The sequence below is a fragment of the Cyanistes caeruleus genome, chromosome 11, assembly GCF_971803275.1.
Source record: "Cyanistes caeruleus chromosome 11, bCyaCae1.hap1.1, whole genome shotgun sequence".
NCBI lineage: Eukaryota > Metazoa > Chordata > Aves > Passeriformes > Paridae > Cyanistes > Cyanistes caeruleus.
Window position 1 is genome coordinate 7,045,083 of NC_141711.1, and position 18,594 is coordinate 7,063,676.

The window sequence follows — 18,594 nt, forward strand, 5'->3', positions numbered from 1 at the left end:
GGATGAGAAGGAAACTGGCAGTTACTGGAGGAAGCTCTGGCTGAACTTCTCTTGAACTCAGGAATTACTAATGCTTCTTTTCCCTTCACCCTCACTTTAATTTGTCAGCTCTAGGGTGAACATCTGAAGGCACCAAGAGGCCTCTGCTCAGCCCAGCCAGTTGGGTTCACAAAACCCACAGTGACACAGTGTTTATCCCCAGTCAAAGTGGGTACGAGAAGTTAATGACATTCAAAATCTGTGGGGAGAAGGAAGGAGCTCAGCACAATATTGTAGAAGTCACTTCAGAGATCAAGGAGACTAATACAGCAGGTCACGAGAGGTTGTATGAGTTGTCAGAGATGGCCTGAGCATCAAAGGGAAGAAAATTAATCAGTGCATGCATATTGGAAGGTTATCTATGCAATAGTCAAGGAGTTACAGTTTTGATGCCAAGGTAAGAACTCTAAGCACCAGTTAAGATCAGAAATTCAGTATCTTCAGGCTGTGTGCACAAATTTTTTTGCTCCTCGTTACCTGCTGAGCAGTAAAGTGCCTCCAAATGGAATTGTCCAGACTTCCCCAAACAAATTTTCAGTTCCACAAAAGATAACCTAATCTTGGCAGCTGACCTGTAAAACCTTTTAGATATGGCTATAGGTAGAGGACCAAATTTTATGAAAATGCCCTAGTTCTTATCAGTGCAAATCAAGCTAAGATGGATCAAGGAACTGAAGTTGCAGCATTTGCTAAACTCAAGAGCTGCCCATGTGCTCCCCTGGCTGTCCAGGAGTACTCATGTTTGAAAAACTAACTGCAAACCAGTGTATTTCTCTTTGCAATTTTTCCAGAAAATAATTTAACAGTTAACACAAAGATCTCCAGCCAGTATAACATTGCTAAGGCTCCCCAGGTGAACCTCTTGCATTTCATTTACCGTACTGGTGAAGCCCAGGATTGCAGACATCTGATTTTTGGGCTGCTGTGCTCCCCACACCAGCCAGGCTCACACCTCCCACTGCACATTATCTCTCCTGGAAAGAGCACTCAAAGCATCAGCAAGGAAAGAGCTCTTGCAAGCCTGAGAAGTTCACAACAAGCCCAGCAGAGGAGGAGGGATGGGTGGATTCCCTGGTGTCTAATTGCACATACACCATCTCTGCCAGTACTCCCAGCAGGCGAAGTGTGGGACTTGGGAAGTTCCATTTATTTTTTTATTTACTTCTACAAAACTTCTAGAAATGCAGGTTCTTTGAAACCCCACTATCCTGCCCTATCAAGCTGAGGCTGTCCAGGTGGTTCACAATGCATTTGTACCCCTTGTCATGTTGCAGGGTGCCAGCCACAACCGAATAATTTCATCTGATGCTTGAAGACAGAGCTTACAGATGATAAAACAAACATCTCCTTCGAACTAATGGCCCTGTCCAAAAGCCAAGCAGGTAGCAACTTATCACTTCCAATCTCAGCCAGCACTCACTTGCACTTCTAATTGTTTTTAGCCTCTTCTTAAGACAATTAACTCCATACTCACCCCCTGACACTATCTCAGTCCAAAAAGCAGCTCCCATTTATTGCCACAGGGCTCTGCATTTAGATCTCAAGCTTCTGTCTTTACTTCCTTTCCTCTGCAGGGCACTGCATGTGTTTGTGTCTGGGCATGTGTTTTCTCACCCTGATGAATTCATTATTTATGGGGCTGAAAGAGCAAAGCTGCTGAAATCATTTAGCTCTTCTGCATGTCTCCCAAAGGCATAACAAACATAATGGGAAAGCAAATATCAGGCTAAGCGGGGTTGTTTGAGGGAGAACACAGAAATGAACGTGGGGATGCTGTGCAGCAGGAATGCCAATACATGCCATGCTTTCCTGCCTGGTGTGGGGCTAAAATTCTCCTGTCCTGGTTCCAGCTGCTCGCAGGGATGCCCCGAGCAGCCTGGACCAGCACAGGTCAGTGTGCTCCAAGGGATGCTCTGTGCTCCCTGGATCACTGCTCAGCTTTACCAGGTCTGGCAAATGGCACTAGAGGGCAGAGCTATTTACTCTCAGCATATCTGAGCCAAGGGGGAAAATCCACAACTTCTGGGCTGCTTCTAAATTCTCCACAGTCCTGTCCAACACCAAAAGCCTTTAATACACAAAAGCCATCACATATATTTCTACTCAGAGTGACAAGCACAGGCATTAACAAGCCAACAGAGAGCCTGCAGTTCCCTGCTCTGTCTTTACTGAGACTGAAGAGCTGGAGGTGAGTGACAGCCTCTTGCCAAGGCAGCAGCAGCCTGGGCCTGCCCTGGCTCTCTGCACTCCAGGGCACATAGGGCAATGCAAGTAACACAGGTCCCTTGCCAGCAGGAGTGGGTAACAAAGCCTGTTCTCCTCCCATCACTGATGTGGATGAAAAGGTTTTACTCATCAGGAAGCTTTGATCACAGAGACCAGAAATTATGGACCACACTGACATGCTGCTGCTAAGGCTTGACACCCAGGCTTGCTGCTAAGCATCTCAACAGATGGCAAGTGCTTCCAAGCAGGTGAAATATTCAGTGTTTTAGCTTTTGTTCTGAGCAGATGACCAGAGGCCAAGAGCCCTGTAGGTGGGCAAACAGAACTGTCTGAATGCACATCTACTCCATGAACCACAGGATTTACATTCCAGAGAGCACCTCCAACAGCCATCGCTACATCTCCTGGACCTCAGCTCACTGCACTTGGCTCAGGAGGCGGGGGAGGGACTGTAACTCCTAAAACTGACACTCTGTTACATGCAAAGGTTTTTGGATGGTACACACTTGCTAACTACAACAGACTTTTCCACAGTGTCCTGGTAGTGAGAGCATCCTTGGATGAGGATTATAGCCCCAAGAATCCCACTCCAAACTACTCATAAGTCCTTTTCTTATTATTTCCCCTGTGCACACAGTGTGCTTGCCTTTATTATTATCAAGATTAGTCATCCTGCAAGCCTGTTTACTGTTGAGTAAGGAAGCAAAGGAGTCTTGCCCCAGGAAGTCACTGCTCCTTTCAGGGTCTAAGGAACTTGTTCATGAAGTACCACACTGCATCATATCCCAGCTGTGCTGCCAGTGAGGGTACTTCATAACAAAATCTCTGGACAGGGGAAGGAAAGTACCTGCAAAATATAACTCAGAGCACAGTGCATTAATGGCTTAGTCAACAGCTTAGAATAATGTTGGCTATCTTAATAGCGTGGAAAAAAAGTCTATTAATATTTAAAGAGAAGGAAGGAAATAATACTGGTTTCAGGTCTCAGTCACATTTTGTCCCTTGCCACAACCACTTCATTCCACATCTCTTCCTCCTGGGCACACCCTGCATCTTCTCCTCCGCAGAGGAAAGGCAATGTGTTGTCTTATTTTTGTGCAGAATTTGATTTCGAAGTCATCATTGCAAAAAGGGCTGAAAGGACCCTCAGAGCTGAGGCCAGGCAGCTCTATCTTTTCTGGCAGATGTTTATCTAACTTCTGACTCCCAGTGACTGCAACTCCACAACTTCCTGGGGCAAATCTACCTCAGCGTTTCTCCATCTGCCCCTTAAAATTGTTTATCCCTTAATAGCATATCTTTTCCTGCCAACCAGCACATACAAGAGAACTGCCCATTCCCTTCCTCTCCTCTCTGCAGCAGCCCAGGAGAACTCAAACATGATCTCACCTCCTCCCAGTTACCTCTTTTTTTACCCCTCACAGTAAATAGCCTGAAGCCCACAAGTTTTCTCCCCACAGCCTCTACCCTCGGTTCATTTTTAGTGTCTCTTTCTTGACTCCATTTTCCCAACTATCTTTCTTTTTTTCTTTTCTTAGGATGAAGCCCAAAAAGTGATGGTTTCCCAGATTCTAACTAGCACAGAGCAAGACAGGAAGGATTACCTCACCTGCCCATCACTCAGCTCTCCCAGTTTGCTGTAGCCCCACACACAGTCTGGCCACTTTGCAGAAGACTTCTTCCTTCCAGTCTGTGAAGCACCCTGTCCTCACCAGCACCAACCCTTCCTCAAAACTCCCCTTCCTGCAGAGTCCCATTCCAGGGAACTTGTGAATCTGTTCCTGCACCTTCCCAAAGGATGTTTACATGAAATCAGATGCCTCCAGGTATTTTCTCAGCATCAACCTCATCCCTTACCTTAAGGAGCAGCCTAGCTCTTTCCAATGGCTACACAGACAATTTAGTAAACCTAAAATCACTTGATCCCCTTTCTCACTGACTTACCTTGTGCATGTTTTCAGTCCTGCCCCATAGATCTCTGCACAGGAATTATAGAGAAAGCAACAGCAAGGACCAAGCAGGTCTGGCTTACCTGAGCACATCACCTGCTCAGCTCACACCTGCACCAGCTTTTCAGTCAAAACTGCTGGTCCCTCCCTCTCCCTCCCTTAAAAGCAATGGCTGTATGTGATTCTGGAGCTGTAATTGATGATGGCCTCTTAAATTTTCACTTGGGTTGACCTGAGCTCACCTGCACAGACCCCAGGAATGCTGGGCTTGGTGATTATGTCCATGCTCACAAATCCAAGTGCACCCCAGGTGTGTCTGGGTTCTTCTTCAGCCCATTCCTTTCTCCTTCCCTGGACACTGACTAGCCTCTCCAAGAGGCTGTGCAGAGCAACTCTGGGGTTGTGTGACACCTGAGCAACACTTAGATTTGCAGATAAAATATCTTCACTCTGTCTACTTAACGATTTAGCATGCAATTATTGTCTTTAAATACAACTGGGCAGAGAACTAAGATGGATACTGTTCCTATTCTTCACACAGTTACAAATTATAGTAGTATACTAATATTAGAGGTATTTTTTTCCTCTAGTTACACGACCATCCTCTACTTTGGCTATCTTGTACACTGGTGTTGGAGCACTGTGCTGGGCTCACTGAATTTACATTTCATCTCCAAATGCTGCACCTGCTGCAAAGTCTCATGACCAGCCTGAAAAAAAGTACTTCATTCTTTCATAGATGCTAACTCTGAAGTACAGATCAATCAGAAAAAAACAAATATAAAGTTTATGAAAATTGAAAGTGATAAACAGTACATACATATGAGTAAAAAGTCAGAAAACATATAAAGCATGTAACAGGACTAATTCCCTACCAAGGAAAACACAAAATACTAACACCCTTGCATAAAATGAAATTAAGCCAAAGAAGGTTTAAGCAGCATTGCAAAATCACATCCTTTTAATGTCAATGACCAAATCTGAGTTTCAGCCACCCTTCAGGTTTTTAGCATATTTTAGTAATTCTTTATCACAAACATACCTGTCAAATCTGCCTGGATTAATTTACAACTCAGATGTGATTGTGCAACAAAACATCTGATTTGCACATGCAAATTCTCATGAAAACCATAAATAGACAATTGACATAGACAATTTTTCAGTGTGTGCTCAGAAGCTGACAATTTAATCATTTTAAGTGTAAAACACCCTTTTTATTACTGTGAAACACAAGGCCTGTCATGAGGATATAAATGAAACACATAAATTGCTATCTGAGGAGTATGAAGCATCGAAGTCAAAGAACACCAAGGCCTGGATGGATTTAAAATAAGAGCAAGGCTGGCACAAATCAATAGTAAACAAGAGTCTTCAAAACAAGTTAAAGGACAAATCTCTCTGTGTGTATAGTATTTGACTATACATATTACCATATTAAACATGACATTTATAGAATCACAGAATGAATCACAGACTGGTTTGGGTTGGCAGGGACCTTAAGGATCATCCAGCTCCAAGGCCTCTGCCATGGGCAGGGCTGCCACCCACTAATGAACACTGATATGATATTTTGGATAGCTGGCCAACCAGGAGGATCCTGTGGAGATGTACAGGTGCCATTTCATGTGATGTTTCCCATGCCCATAAAAGCTGTCTCTCCCAGAACCTGGATGCAGCCAGTGTTCCCTCCCATGGCAGGGAGGAAAAGGATCCAGCTTGGGGTCTCTGATGCAGATGATGCTTAAAACAGGCTTAAACAAGGCTCTGTAGACAGTGATACTGAAGGGTGCTAAAATGATTGCTTTCACTCAGCTTTCAGAGTATCAACAGTGATTAATGACTAAAAGCAATTGCATAGAAATCAGATGGAAGTTGGACTCTGCCCACAATTTTACATGCATTAAGTGCTGGGAGGTGATGGGGAAAATGGACCATTATCCATAAGGCACATGATTTCTGAAATAATCACAGCACTGAAAGATTAGATGATGCTGACCCTGTGGTGAGCAACAGTCTCCTCCAGAGCATTTTTTTGCTCATCAGTTGCTTCTTCTGCAGATCCACCTTGTTCTCCCCATTCTCATTTGACTCTGGTCCCAGTTTGGGGTTTGTGGAGATAGGGCCAGCATTAGCTTCCCACAGGAAGGTCAGGGTGGATGTGTCAGCTAAGGCACATATTTTGGAGCAGGTGGAATTAAAAAAAAAAAGAGCAAAGTCTGCCACTTTCACAGAGCTTACAGCACAAATAACACAACAGTTATTTAGCAATCTTGTTACTGTAGGCAAAGTTACAGCTGAGTCCTGATGGTGCTTTGATTGTAATGCTCAATCCTTGTAAACACATTGGCTGAATTAAGGATATGGATAAAGGGAGTGGAAGGCTTTTCCCCTGCAAAGAGCAGAACACAGTTTGTCTTGAAAAAAATTAATCACAAAAAACATGCCTCTATTTAAACAATTACTTCCAAAATTTTGGAAGGGATTTCTTCTCCCCTGGAACTCAACATTACATTTGGGTTAACAAGCACCAGAAGTAAAACCAATTAAAATTTTACAGTCAGTGAGGACAAAACCAACAGGGTATAACAGCCTTCCAGATTTTCATTGATATGGTAATGAAACACAAATATTTATGAGCTGAACACTCCACCCAATATCATTCAGAGAGAGTTCTTTTAGTGCTCCAACTAACCTTTCAGGATTATAAGAGAAGAGACTTGCAACAGATAAACTCTTCACCACATCTTACCCTTAAAGTACTTTATCAACATGTGTATCTCTTCTTCATCACTGTTAGACAAAGGAGAATGAAAATGTGAGAGAGGATAATGTTGCTCATAGGAAAAAAGAACAAAAAATCTGGAGATAATTGGAACTGATGGATCAAACTCATACTGTGCTGATTTTTGCCTTTTTCTTTTATCTATTCTCTGTATTCTTTACACATATATTTGTGGTGTATTATGGTACTACTGGATACTTTTCCCAGTAGTTTTTAATGCTCTTTCCTTAGGCAGAAAGACAAAACACATTCCAAGGGCCCCTATCCTATCTTGGTTCTCCCTGGCTACCAAGGTTGAGAACAGCTCTTTGAGACACTTCTTCATGAACAAAATAGAGCCATTACCATGGTGGGGGCTCCAGAAAAGGGTTGAACCAGAAGGGGGAATTACCTCATCACCTGTGCTTCTAATTGGGAATTCTTGTCAATTATGCTAATTTGCTAAATTTATAGAAACTGTATTCACCCTGTGTGAGTGGGCTTTTGTGGATATTTTCCATACCTGTCCCTGGAGGCCTCCAATAAAGATCAACCTTTATATTACCTCCTATACAAATATTATCTGAAAGTGTGTGTTGCTTCATTTACAAGTTCCTTAAGGCATCAAACTACTGCACAGAAATATGCAAAAGAAAGCCTTATTTACATCATAGCATTGAGGCTAGTTCATTATTAAAAGGAAAAGCCTTGAGCTCCCAATAGAAGAACAAAAGATCTTCTCATTCACAGCCAAGGCACAAGAAGGAACTGCTTGCCAGCATCTCATAAAGTCTGTGACCCAGCCAAGAACTGAGCCCAGATTTCTCAGCGGCAGTCCAGCATCATCAACAGATCTTCCCTATCAAAGGAAAGCTGGAAGAAATGCCTTGACAGTGTACATCCATACAAGAAAATTAAGTGTACCTAATCAAGAAAACACTCCTCTGTGTCTGTGAAATGCATCACTCCAGGTCAAGAGGAATTTGTCTCCTCTCATAAATGTCACACAAATGCTTCATGCTGCTCTGCACTATCACAGCAATGTGCAGGAACCTGGAGAGGAATACTACAGTCATGGCACAGCACTAAGCACTCACCCAAGAGCGTCTTCCACAGGGTAAATGGGGTCTGCCCAACGTTCCACCTCAATGCCCTCTATTCCCTCTCAGAAATGACCTGTGCCACTTAAGAAAAGGGGAGGAGAAAGAGTGAGAAACCAGGACTGTTCAGTATACAAATGCAGGAAAAACTCTGAAATAGGTACAGGTGCTACATTCTTGTCTGCAGTGATGCAGGACATGGCTTTTTTTCCTGCCCAGGTAATTTCCTTTTCCATATGGAAGAAGGTAGGTGCTGCAACCTCTAGAAAATACAAGCAAGAAACTTCATCTTAAAGTAAGGCATAGAGTTTCCAGCTTGACCCAAAGGGAAGAACTAAAGGCTACTTGTGATATCAAGCAAAATAAATATTTTACAATTGCTGTATTACTTTGCCAATTTTTCAGTCTGCAGTTTAGTTCTACTTTCATAAATCAGAATTTGTTATCAAGCACATTATTTTGTGTATGTATCTGGGCAGCATATGAATTGAAGACTGAAGTGTGTCACAAAGCCACACCTCACCTCTGGGGTGGCTGCTCAGCTTAACACCTCCTCAGCCAGTATCAGCCACAGGTGCCAGACAGCAACAGCAGGATTCACAGGCAAGGTAAGAAGTGTAGCACTTGGGAGAGGAATGAGTTTTCTGATGATCAGCAGTGAGAAGGAAAGTCATTTGATGCACTCCAGGAAAGAAATGAATGCACCTGTAAAGCCAGGGAGTTTGTCACAGTTGCTTAAACAAACATGGAACAGAAAAGATATACTCTGCTTTAAATTCTTCTGTAAGGGACCACCATTTGTGCACTCACTGAGAAAACAGGCTAAAATGCTTTTAATAACTATGAAGACTGAAATGAAACTAAACAGGACAATGTAAAACATGGGTAACAAGGAAAAATATTTTCAATTACAATTCCCTTAACCTGAATCGATATAGAATATCTAGGGACTAGTTTCTCAAGGTATGAGTGTGGGATTACAAACAGGACTTCTGCAGCAGCAGTCTGACTTCAGGGACCATCTCCCCAGGTACTGCTTTGCCAGCTGAGCCATGGAAAGCTGGCAATGCACAGAGGCACTTACCATGAAAAGCCCAGGAAGATGAAACAGTGCAGAACGTTTTACAGAGCAAAGCTGTGGCAGCTGGGATGCAGATGGTGTCATGCTACCTGCCAGACCATAGGCATGCTGTACCATCCCTGCCCACACCCCCTTTTACCTGCTGGGAAAAGGAACACAAAATGAGGAACACCAGAATGATACTTTCTTTGTGATGGACTCCAGATGGGGCTTCTTAAGTAGCTTCTTAAACTCTCTCCTGACTTTTCTGACTCTCACAATGTGTGTAGCATGAGGTGCTTTTGGTGCACACAGATAGCTTGACATGGGATAATTTTCTGTGCCCAGAGATGTCACTGTTCACCTCTTGACAGCAGCTGATTTTGCATCGTTCCCCTGGCAATGAAGACAACTGAGTAATAGAATAGCTTGGAACACCAAGGAGCACAGAAAATCAGTCTATTAAAAGCAAGGGAAGTCTCCTAAGTGAGTTACAAAGCTGCAGTCACCGCAGAGCCCATGAAGGACAGACAATGAAGTTCATTAAAGAGCTCTCAGCAAACATTCCTTGTGTCAATCCCACTCCAGAGTTATCCTCCAGCTTCCATCTATGCTGCCTGTACACCTGATTACATACACCTGATTCTTCTCAGGCATTTCCAAGATGAGCAGCTCTTAGGAAAAGGCATTCCCTGCATGCTCTGCCCAGGACATCAGCACCCTCAAAGCTGTGAACCATGCTGGGGCTGAGCCAGTTTAGAAGAGTTTGACTTTCTCTAACCTATGCCTATCTCGCAAGCAGCAACAGCAGCCATTCCAGCAGCTGAGCTCAGCCTATTACAGCATTTCTCTGAGAAAGCAGCATTGGATCAGGGCTGCATCAGGGAAAGAAATATTTGTTCCTTTTGTACTCTCCATCCATGAAGACAGCCCCCTCTGGGCCAGCCTTCAAGCATGATCAAATATATACATGTGTTGTGGAATGGCTGGACACAATCCTGCTTTTTACCCACAGTTGCTCATTTTCCATCAGTCCTTGCTGCTAAATAAGACCTGGTTGCCTCCTCATTCACCTGTGAAAGTCTGCATTGAACCCCTCATACCTGCTTTTAATTATCAGGGTGGTTGAAGTTCTCCAGATAAACATAAATTCTCTTCATATGGAATTATCCCCCATGCACAGCTCCCCTTGTGAGAGGATCAAGTGGACTTAAATGAGTCTGAGAGCTGTGCACATTCAATATAAGGCTGAGCCTTTAAACTTCCCCATATTTCTTTCCTGGCTTTTGTTTTGTTTGTTTAGTTTGGGTTTTGGGGTTTTTTGCTGGTTTTTTTTTCCTTTTCCATGTTCTTACACCATGGACAGCATGTGCATTGGGGACGGGCAAATAAACTGTGGCAAGTAGGTGAACAGGCAAAGGCATGGGGACTGAGCCATTTGCCACATTTTGGATATTACAAGACAAAACTATGCAAAATCTATTTTTTTCTAAAATCCTTATGACTACACAGATGCTGCCAAGCACAGGAGTTTAATTCCAGCAGGCAGGAGTATCCCAGAAGAGAGGTGAGTGGCAGTCAGACCTTCAGCATCTTCACCTTCTCCTTCAGCATCTCAGTTTTTCACTGCAGCAACACAGGCCCCTTCCACACTATTTAAAATATCATTAAATACCACTCCTGACATACAGTACACATAAATATCCACTAATCCATGCACAGGAATACCTTTAGTTGTCTCTGATACTGGAGCTGATGGCACAGCAAATGGGGGCCAGTGCTCATCGTAGCAAATAGCTTTTCCTTGTATTCAACTTCATCACAAGTAAGTTTTGATATACTAAATTTATGCAAGCAAATGCTATTTTGGCAAATTCTTTTGTCAGCATTTTTATGACAATGGATACATACAGAATATAATGACTCCAGCTCACTGAAGAAAAAAGCCAGTACTTCTGAGAAAATTAGATTTAGGAAAAAATATTCTGGACTGGAATAACTGTCAGTATTTTCATAAAATTATTCATTGTTTTCTTCACTGGTGAAATTTATTGCAAATAAACATAAACAAAACAGAATTAAGGAGAAGCAGATAAGTTTCTTAACAATCTGCAGACAATCCCTTGAACCTTCCCTGCCATTCCCACTCCAAGGTATGCAGGGAAAGCAGGGTTCTGTCACAAGCTTGTGTAGTGCAGGACAACCAGCACCAAAGTTGTTTGGAAGCTTTCCAAGGCCCTAATACACCACCACACACATCTGTAACACATTCAACTGTATGCATTTGTCATCTTGGAGCTTTGAGATTAATAATGTTTCCTATCTGACTAAATCACATTACTGCTTCAAAAGACATCACCGTAAGGGCTTGAGACCCAGGCAGATCATGTTAGTGGAGCTTCTCAGTCCAGTGCCTTGCAAGGGCAGAATCCCTTTGAACAAGGCTTGGTAGACAAGTGCAACCTGTTGCATCTGCAGTCTGCTCAGGGCAGAGATATTTGGATGCCCTGAGAGCAGGACATCCTTTCCCTGCAGTGGCATTTTGCAGCACCTGCCACAATCGGTAGTTTTCTGAAGTGGGTTCTAACCCACATCTGCAGCGAGACCTGCAGCCTTCCAGGGCTCTGTCTCTATTTCTCATGAGGGTGGCAAGGCAGTTTTTTTGCTTAGATAAGGTCAGATATCTGGTTTTCAATTTGTTTGCTTTAGTTCTTTTTCCAAATATGCCATAATCTGTTGATCTGTGTAATGCAGATTACAGACTCTGCTTAAACATAAAAATAGCTACTTGCTTGGTTAAAAGACCAGAATCAAAACTGTCCCAGGTCACAGACAAAAATGCAACATCTTTCCTTAAAAATATTTTTAAAGTAATTAAAATACTGACTTTTATCAACCTGGTGATGCTGCACGAGCTGTTCAAGCTGAGAGACGTTTCATGAAAAATACATCATCTTGTATTTGGAGTCCTCCACGTGGCACAATCACTTGATCTGGAGAAGTCTCTGCAATTATGATTCCATCACTGCTCCCCCTAGTATGTAAGGAAAAAGAACTAACACTTTTTAGTTTGCTTTTGTTAAGATTTATTGGAACCAGCATGGATACAGCTACCTGGGCAAAATCAGGAAACTCCCATTCAAAATAAGATCAATTGCCAAGGTGACCCAGGCTGCAGCAGTGAAACACAAACCAGAAAAGGAAGTAACAGTTCTCACTCTGTTCATCTTCCTGGTGTGCATGCCTGAAAGGCCATCTTCCAAACTAAAACTGGGACAAACTACCAATTAAACATGGGCTTACAGATCTTCATATTCCATCTGAATAATACAGTATAGAAGCAAGCTGCAGTGCTAACAAGTTGCAGTGCTTAGTGTTTTCACCTTTATTGAGATGAAGCATTAAAAAGAAACCTCTAATAGAGATTCAGAACAGTTCTGAACAATTTACAGCAATTCCAACAATGGCCCATGGATTACAGCAGATACACTTGGCCAGGGTTATTAAAGAAGTCACCTAGAGTGGAAAATGTTACTGTCCAGAAGCCAGATGACCTCCAAAAGACATCTCTAAGTGTTTAGATCAGGAATGCTCTTTATTTACTCTGGCAGGTAAACACAGACTTGACCTTGACTGAGTCAAGACTGACAGTGGTCATCTTCATCCGTGCACAGGCTGAGCTGCTCAAACACTATTATAAATGTGTATATATGTAAAAAAAATAAAATAAAAGCCTATGCCTTATGGTTTTATACATAGATAGAAATATAAATAATACCCCGGACTTCACAAAACAAGCTTATACCAGGGCATGCCTCCCCACTGGCCTCAGCACCACTAGAACTACACAAGATGTTGTACACTTAATAAATGTGGTTTCACTGCTGTACAGAAAACAACAATACACACAAAAATGGACACACATCTATTTTCAGCCCACCAGAATAAACAAAAAGATATGTAGAGAATTGGGAATCAGGGAGATAATGAGCTGTCATAGTGAGTAACAGTTTGGCACCAGTGGTGCAGCTCTGAACAGTCACAGTTACCAAATAATAATGTTTACTTCAGCATTTCTGTCAAGATCAACTTGATGCCTCAGGCAGTTTGGGGAAGAATCACTTAGTCAACAAGCAAAATCCAAATTCAATTGGAGGAAACTAATTAAACTGAGCATAAAAAGTCTTCCAAAATATTAAACTATGTCTGAAAAGACATCTTAGTACAACTGAACTGACAGGATTTTGGAAAAGTCTCTATTTCTCTGATTTTAAAATACTGGAATCTTAGGCTGTCCAAGAAATATGTTTTATAGTTCATCTCTTGCAATAAAGCCATCACTGGGGAAAGATAGCAGCAACATTACCTTCCCAAGAACCCTTTCATGTAATTTCTCTGATATAATGCTGCTACACTTCAGGAGATGTGACTTTAAAGGATGAAAAGTCACTTTAAAGAAATCTTCAAGGATCTTTTAATTGGTTTTCATTTTACAGAGTTTTGGGACTGTACATTTTACCCTTTGAGATGCACAAGGATCCCAACTGCAGCCTGGCTGAGTCACTCTTTGGCTCTGCAGGGGTGAACACCACCCTGAACAGCGGCGGCTGCACATCCCAAACCACTGCTCCAGATGTGCCCCATCCTGGCAGGCTCCAGCTGGCTGCAGGGAGGGTCCTTTCAACAAAAAGGGTCAGTGACTCCAAAAATCCCCTAACCAGGCAAAGGTTGTCTTCCAAGTTAAGACTCTGGCAAGTACAGTAGGTATGGATTAATGCAAACATGTTATTGTATCATTTTTAATTGGTTGCCCATGCAAAATGATCCACATACTCACCAGTGATATAAAACTTCAGAATTTTGATACATGGAAATGGTATATATTTTCTCCACAGTATACCAGATAAGAAGCCAGTTGTACTTGACCTCTTTAATAGTCTGTTCTTCCCAAAATTTCCCATCCTTCACAGACTATACACTCCAGGTGATGTGAGCAGAGGGGATCTGGTCAATTCAAGCAGCAAGGCGAAGCCACAGATGGTGTCAGGGCCATGATCCTGCCTGTGCAGACACAGAGCCACGGCAGAGCTGGGATGCTCCTGCCGCTGCTCACAACTACCTCAAACCGGTTTTATCCCTGCAAAACCTCGGAAAACAGTAACTCTCACGTGGAGCATTTTTCCCTTGTCAGAAAACAGCATTAATTCTGCAGCAGCTCATTCAAAGGCCAGGGACTGAATCTGGGTCAGGCGGCAGAGCCCGGGTTTGGCCAGCGCCCGCCACCAGGTGTCACCAACTTCTTGATCAACGCAGATCTGGTCCCAAAATGCGGCTCAATCAGCCTGTTTACCACTCACGGGGACTATCCGAATAACCAGAAAAGACCGGCACTTTCTCCTCCAAATCCGCACGCTGCTTGTTCCCGTTCAGGTGTCTCTCCCTGTGGTAACTCCCTGTGTTTACAGTCAGCCCCACAGCCTGGCACCTTACAGAAAAACAGAGCCCAACCCAACTGGGAAGTTTAAATCCTGTTCCCATGAGGGATGTAGGGGTTTGAGGGTGCCATGTGCTGTCTCTGAACGAGGAGACCCAAGCCTGCCCCAGCCCATAGGGAAACCTACTATTCCAATATTTGCTTTGCTACCAAAAAGCAACCCACTGAGCACTTATGGTCTAAATTTCCACAGGGAAAACAGTCTGGGTCAACCCCACAATTCCAGCTGAAGAGCAGTTAGCTCCCAGATGTGTAAAACAAGGTATAAGATATGAAGGTTAGAGTATCTTGGAAAAAGGTAAGTGACAACTGTAAAAAGCACCATTACTTACCCTAATGTCTGAGCTAATGGTGCTGCCCAAAAAGTGGGAGCAACAGAAAGAAAACTTATTCAGATGGGGACTATCATCTTTCCAGTCTCATATCTTTATGTACATGCATGATATTTAACAGTCAATTTAAGAACTAGAGAGAAAACATGAGTTACAAATACCTCTTCATCAGTTATGGAACTTTTTTAAAAAAAAAATGTTATCACAGGAGATAATCTATCTGAGGCTCCCAGTGAAATGTCATGCTTAGAGCAGGGATACACAAAACCAGCACCCAGCATGGGAATGCTGCCACTATACTCTGTGCCTACAGACATTGCCACACTTTGAAGATGATCAATGAGGAAATATTCTTGCAGCATCTGGACACTGCCTCAGCATATGAGAGACACTCCCGGAGGGACTCAAAAATCTCAATTTATTCTGATTTGAGCTGCCATGCTTGCAAACGTCTCTAACTGGGAACAAACCTTCCTTACTGGTCAATAAGCCCCAGGTCCTTCGGTTGAAGCAAGCAAAGCCCTGCTGAGTGAAAAAAAATTAGTGGCCTTGAAACCTTCAGAATCATATGAAAATCAGAACTTTCTGTTCCTCTTCTCTATCCCTCTGATTATCCATCCCAATGTCAGAGCCTTGTCAAACACCTCAGAACTCACAGCATCCATCTGGCAGGTCCTCATATCATTGTATTCTTTCAGATTGTCACTATAATGTCAACTGAAGGCACCATCACAGCACACACTATCCATTAGGGTCAAAGAGGATACTGTCCTTATCTTCATATCAATTAATCCCTGGAATTTGTCAGTTTGTTTGGGTTTTTTTTCCAAATTAGGCCTTGCAGATGCTGAACTCAGAAACAGACACAAAACCAGAAATGTTTTACTCTGCTTTTAAGGCATGACTTTACATGGCATCCATATCAGGAATATTTTCACTTTGGATAGCCACCAAAGCCCCATATCACATTTAAGTTAAAATCTTCATACCAAGGCTTCAAGATTTTCAATTGCATTTAAAAATCTGAAAAGTTTCAATTCAAAGGAAAGTTTTAAGTAAAAATGCCTCAAATCTGTATTGATTTCAATGATGCTATGTAAAATTTGCAGACCAACCTTACTTAAGAGCAATGAAAATCTCAAGAGTATTGTACAAAATGGCAAAAAGGATTTATAATCTGGGACAGGAGAGATTTTCACAGTCTGAAAAGCAGAGGTGCTACCTGTGGTTTTAGGACAGGCACATGAACAGTTCTAGTGAGATCTTCGATGGTAAGTGACCTTGGTGTGTTCAGATCATTTAACACCAGGAGTCACTAATCTCTCCCCTCTCTCTGGTTCTCTGCAGAGTCACACAGATGCTGTATTCTGCACAAGGATTCTGCTGTGAAAAATGTAAAACATCACAGGAATGCACAGTGAGTGAGGCAGAAATGTCCCAGGTTTGGTCCTGCTCCCACCATGGACCAGGGCAGCTGCTTCTGCACAAGCCCAGGATCAGGCCCTTTGCACAGGGAACCTCAGCAAGGGCTGAGCCATTTTTCCTGGGAAGGCATCTCCTCCTCTGACAGTGCCTGGCTCAAACAAGCAAAGAGGGCTTGTGCTCTGCCTTGATTTTGCATCTCATTATCCCACTCTTCACAGTGAACAGATGTGAGGAAGCTTTTCACTTTTTGGAACATGGCTGCATCCAGACCAGAGAGAAAATACTGCACAACACCAGAAAACTGCCCAAATACATCCAAGTACTATATGCTCTTATCCCTTAACCTACTGGCTTAATCTAGAAGTAATTCCAGACCTCCTTCTCAGGATCCTTGGATTAAATTCCCAGTTCAGTCACCCATTCCTTGCAAAAGCAAACGCCAGCCTTTCCAGCTCCTTGCTTTCATGCATGAAACAGAGGTGGTGACTATTTCTATAAAGCAGGGAGGACGCTTGGCAGCCCTTAAAACAAGCCACATTTCAATACAGCAAAGGGTGAAGTTAGGCACTAACTCACACTAACAGGTTTTAATTGTGTTTTTATCAATGGTGAGGCACTGCAAGTCAATAGCTGTGACAATATACCCTAAATCATACAGGATTACCACATTGTGTCAAACAAACACATAATTAAGCAGCTTTAATATGTTAACAGTTTGGAATCAGATTAGTGTTGTATTAGGCTAATAGAGTTGGTCCCCATTAATCCAGACCAATTGCTCAACTCTGTTTACTTGGATTTTTTTCCCAGAAACTTAAAAACATGAATCTAATTCTCAGCAGAACGTGCATATGCTGTAGGGCAGGATGAATTCATTATGATATCTGGGCACGTGGAAAAACCAAGTGCAGCTTAACTGGTTCAACCACACAATGAAGAACTAAACACTCTAATCCTCTGTGATGAGATTTTTGTACCACAAGAAGAGAAAATGTATCTGGGCCCTGAGCAAGGCGCTGAGGCACCTCTCCACATCTGCAAATGGCCCTGGAGTACTGTGTGGCTCCACACACCCCCAGGACCCCCAGTATAAGAGTTCAGCACCACTTTGTGTTGCAGAAACAGTCCACAGAGGTAATGCTGCTTTTGTACACAAAATGCAGGGATGCAAGGCAGAGATGGATGTAAAACCTACTGCTCAGCTTCCCTGGGCTACCCAAGCTTTAAATACAGAACTTCAGGGATCACACACATCATGACAGCAGTGCTGGGATGTCTGCACATGTCCATGATGCATGATCCCAAATAGAGGGCTCACTCTATAGCCAGGTCAGAAAAGGCCTTGAAGATTCCCACTCACAGCTGACTCTTAAGGATGCAAGGAAGCATCATGGCAAAAAAGAAAAGTGAATAGTGAGGCATGGAGGGCAATCAAAGCCAAACCATATTGCTCATGACCTGTACAGCACTGAGGAGACTTAATCCAGCCTCATCTAATACAGCCTACTATTGGCACATCCACACACCAACAGCAGAGTGAAATCTTGTGACATTAAGGTTTGGTTCAGATGTCAAACTCAGAGCTGACACTTCAAACCAGACACTTCAAAGTCATTCCTACACATGCGCTCTCTACTTAATTTCTGTATGTGTACATGCACCTGCATGAGGAAATGCATATATGTTCTTCCTACATATACTTAAAAAATATATAATCTATCACAGAATGGCTTGGGTTGAAAGGCACTTTAAAGATATTTTAGTTCCAACCCCCCGTCCATGGGCAGGGATGTCAGCCACTGGATCAATATATAGATGTATCTTATACTGAAGGAGGGCAATAGTAAGATTTTATTTCTCAGTATGGCTAAGGCAAACACACACATTAAAGACAGTTTCTTTTTAGCCAACTCTGTATTGCTTTATAATTGCAAAACATGTACTAGATTTACACAAAATCAATGTTTACTTGTCTTAAACTGATCAATTGTCAAATTTTTCTATATCCATGCAAACAATTCATTTTAACAGTCAGTTTATGCTAATAAACAAGGCAGATTCTAAGAAGACAAATTCTGTTACTGTCTACATTCAAGGTACCATTCAGCCAGCGAGAGAATTTGATTTACATTGCATGAGTATTAGGGAGTCACCCAAGCACCCATAAAACAACTGCACACACAGAGGCTGAGTTCCAAACAGTCAATT

At 42.7% G+C, this 18,594-nt stretch overlaps 1 protein-coding gene and 1 long non-coding RNA gene across 7 annotated transcripts in view; both read right to left on the reverse strand.

The window, feature by feature from the left end:
• SYNPR (synaptoporin) overlaps positions 1–18,594 on the reverse strand; it is a 98,136-nt gene that overhangs the window by 52,313 nt on the left and 27,229 nt on the right. Inside the window, exon 1 of one of the 6 annotated variants that reach the window (XM_086845927.1) lies at positions 4,298–4,418. The exons of the other annotated variants lie outside the window; for them this stretch is intronic. The gene's annotated coding sequence lies outside the window, so the exon portion shown is untranslated. Of the gene's footprint in view, positions 1–4,297; positions 4,419–18,594 lie in introns of those variants that run through there. 6 annotated transcript variants of the gene reach the window in all.
• Positions 6,907–12,169, reverse strand: LOC111935001 (uncharacterized). The gene is made up of 5 exons (XR_002867554.2): positions 12,023–12,169; positions 9,160–9,298; positions 8,599–8,780; positions 8,073–8,159; positions 6,907–7,004 (listed from the first exon to the last, which is right to left on the reverse strand). It is a non-coding gene; the product is annotated as an uncharacterized LOC111935001 (long non-coding RNA).